Below are 4,203 nucleotides of genomic sequence, written 5' to 3' on the forward strand. Positions count from 1 at the left end.
GTTAGTATAATGCATATGTGTATGTGTGTAAATCTTTCACATGATAGTCCTAGGGAATTTTTTGACCTTAAGAAACACTAATTGTGATTTTCACCCAGTAGCAAAAAATATGGTGAATTTAACTGCACTAGTTACTTTCCAAAGGAGAGAATATGTTAATATTTGTGAGGACACTGAACAAAATTAAACTATTTCTTTGTTTACATTGAAACAATTCTATTAATTGGTGTTTTCTATAGAGGTGTTTACTTTTTATGGCACTTTCAAAACACTCCCAAATTAGTTAAATTTTGAGGAATAGGGTAAAGATTTTTTTTGGAAAAAATGGTTAAATGAAGACTTCACATCTAAATTTTGAATTGGGATAATCATCTACTTTCTTTTTTATGCTTCCTGCCTGAAGCATTTATTTAATCAACTGCCTCTGGCTTTTCTAATAATGCAAAGCTTATTTGAGAAACAAGAGAAGGCTAACACATAATTAGACAATAGAGTAACAAAGACTAGTAGTGCCCCACTAAGCTTGTCTCTCAAAAATCTGTACTCATAAGGTTTTCTATGAATCAACACCCAACCATACATATGTGCATTAAAGTGTGCTTGATTATTTTATTTTATTTATTTATTTAGTTAGTTAGTTAGTTAGTTAGTTATTTTAATATACTCTATTGATCTTTCACAGAGAGGAAGGGAGAGAGACAGAGAGCTAGAAACATCAATGAGAGAGAAACATCGATCAGCTGCCTCCTGCACATCTCCCACTGGGGATGTGCCCGCAACCCAGGCACATGCCCTTGACCGGAATCGAACCTGGGACCTTTCAGTCCGCAGGCCGACGCTCTATCCACTGAGCCAAACCGGTTAGGGCCTCATTGATGTTTCTAACTCTCTATCCCTCTCCCTTCCTCTCTGTAAAAAATCAATAAAAGATATTTAAAAAAAAAAAAAAACCTATCTCCAAGTTAGTCACAAACTCTTATTTATTTATTTATTTTAGCATTCTTAATAGTTTTTTTTTCATATTTTTATTGATTCCAGAGAGGAAGGGAGAGGAAGAGAGAAATAGAAACATCAATAATGAGAGAGAATCATTGATCTGCTGCCTCCTGCACACCCTCTACTGGGGATCCAGCCTGCAACCCAGGTCTGTGCCCTTGACCAGAATTGAACCCAGGACCTTTCCAATTTGCAGACCGAAGCTCTATCCACTGAGCCAAACCAGTTAGGGCAAAAGAAGAAATTTTAGAAAGAAGGTTAAGAAAGCAAGTCTTTAGCTAGGCTCTTGAGACTGGCTAGCCTGCTGTAAAATTTCCCTAGAGAGTTTTGTTCCTAAGACCACCACTATAACTTTTTGTAGCCCTAATAATTTGCTTAGTAATTATAAAATAAGTATATTAACATATCCTGGGAACAAAATGGTATTTAATCCTTTTTAAAGCCAAAACTACTCATTTGAAATTATATTTCCTAAAGTTATAAGAACCCCTTAAACTGTGGGAAATGGTTGCCTCCAAGGAGTATACTAAGGTGAGGAAGAAGACTTTCTTTGAATACGTTTATACTCTTGAAGATTTTTACTATGTAAGTGCAATGTGTCAATAATAATGAAAAAAAAACTTTTCTTAATTTATTGATTTTAGATAGAGAGGAAGGGAGAGGGTAGAGTGAGAGAAACATCATTTTGTTGTTCCACTTATTGATGCATTCATTGGTTAATTCTTTTTTTTAATGTATTTATTTTTTATTGACTTCAGATTTTGGAGAAAGGGAAAGAGGGAGAGAGGGAGAGGGAAACATCAATGATGAGAGAAAAGCCCAGCCGGCATGGCTCAGTGGTTGCACATCAACCTATGAACCAGGAGGCCAAGGTTCAATTCTGGTCAGGGCACATGCCTGGATTGTGGGCACAATCTCCAGTGTGGGGTGTGCAGGAGGCAGTAATCAATGATTCTCTCTCTATTGATGTTTCTCTCTCTCTCCCTCTCCCTCCTTCTCTGAACTCAATAAAAATGTTTTAAAATAATGATGATGAATAAATATGTTTTGAATAATGTAAAAAAATAAATAATGATGAGAATCATTGATTGGCTACCTCCTCCAGCCCCACACTGGGGATTGAGCCCACAACCTGGGCACGCGCCCTGACCTGGAATAGAACCATGACCTTTTGGTTCCTAGATCAACGCTCAACTGCTGAGCCACGCCCGGCTGGGCTAACAGATGGTTGGAAGGATCAGATCTGTTTCTGTTAGCTGTTTTTACTCATTCTCGTTTTTTGTGTGCTTATTTTTTTTTTTACTCTGAGCTGGGTTTTCCTTGGAAAATTATTTCTGGGAAGTTTTTGAGGCCTAGGATACAGGTTCATTCCACCAGAGAGGATTTGCTTTCAATTCTGCCAGGAGGGACCACTTTAAACTATATTCATTGTTTGGGATTTTTGTTTTTAACCATTGAGATGTATATTTGGGTTACATATCCCTAAGAGGGCAGTCTGATGGTCCTGTGTCCCCTCTACAGCTCTCTGAAATCTCCCCCTTCCAAGAGGACTTTTTTTCCAGTCTGTTGGGCGACAGTGTTTACTTGCAGTTCACCCTGACACTGAAACTGTGGCGCTTTGAAGCACCCATCTGTCCCACTTGCCCCACAAGGCCTAGAAAAACCAAGCTTCAATTGCCAAGTAAGGTAAATGCCCCAGGGCAAAGTGACATCACCGTTCTACTTACTCTTTGGATCCTGCCTTCACCTAGATTTTGGTCTGATAATTCCTTATCTTCTTGTTGACTCTTCAATATTTTACCAACATGTTTCGTTATGTTCAAGAGGATGACCTGTTTGCCATATGATGTGCCATATTATAAAAAAGGAAGAGTCAAAAATATTGTAAACATTTTGTATGGTGACATATGGTTACTAGACCTATCATGGTGATCGCATTGTAAGATATATAAGTGCAGAATCACTATATTGTACACCTCAAACTAATATTGTATATCAATTACACTTTAATGAAATATTTCTTAAAACATTATTGAACAAAATTAAAGAATAAATAAATAGGAAGACATCCTGTGTTTTGGGATTGAAAGACTATTGTTATGATTGTAATATTCCTCAAATTAATCTACAGATTTATTGAATTTTCTATAAAAATTTCCACATTTTTTTAAAATATATTTTTTATTGATTTCAGAGAGGAAGGAAGAGGGAGAAAGAGATCGGTTGCCTCCTGCACTCCCCCTACTTGGGATCAAGCCCACAACCCGGGCATTGCCTTTGACCAGAATGGAACCTGGGACCCTTTAGTCTGCAGGTGGATGGTCTATCCACTGAGCCAAACCAGCTAGGGCATTTCTTAAATTTTTTTATTATGAATGGATAGTTGATCTTAAAATTCATGTGGAATTGCTAGGAACCCTGAATAACAAAGTTGAAACAATCTTGTAAACAACAAAGTTGGAAGACTCATACTTCCTGATTTCAAAATTTATTACAAAGCTACGGTGATCACAACAGTATTGTGCTAGCCTGGCTGGGTGCTCAGTGATTAGTGTCAGCCCTTGAACCAAAGGGTCTTCAGTTCAATTGCAGTCAAGGTCACTTGGCAGGTTCAATCCCTGTCCAAGTAGGGGGCATGTTCAGGAGGCAACCAATCGATGTGTCTCTCTCACATGACTTTTTATTTTTATTTTTATTTTTTTAAAAATATACTTTATTGATTTTTTCACAGAGAGGAAGGGAGAGGGATAGCGAGTTAGAAATATCGATGAGAGAGAAACATCGATCAGCTGCCTCCTGCATGCCCCCTACTGGGGATGTGCCCGCAACCCAGGTACATGCCCTTGACCGGAATCGAACCTGGGACCTTTCAGTCCACAGGCTGATGCTCTATCCACTGAGCCAAACCGGTTAGGGCGCCACCAACTTTCTTGTCTTCTCTCATTCTCCCAACATATCCTCTGACAAAACAGGCTGGACAGGAAAGGATGGACATTCCAGAGCGAGCTAAGCTTGCCAGCAAGGACCAGATAAGAAACCCAAGGACTTGAGCTAAGAAAGGGGCTTGCACAATTCACCATAGCTAAGATCTGGAAACAGCCTAAGTGCCCATCAGTAGATGAATGGATTAGAAAACTATGGTACATCTACACGATGGAATACTATGCTGCTGTAAAAAAGAAGGAACTCTTCCCATTTGCAACCAGC

The sequence above is a fragment of the Myotis lucifugus genome, unplaced genomic scaffold (assembly GCF_000147115.1).
Source record: "Myotis lucifugus unplaced genomic scaffold, Myoluc2.0 scaffold_207, whole genome shotgun sequence".
Taxonomy (NCBI): domain Eukaryota; kingdom Metazoa; phylum Chordata; class Mammalia; order Chiroptera; family Vespertilionidae; genus Myotis; species Myotis lucifugus.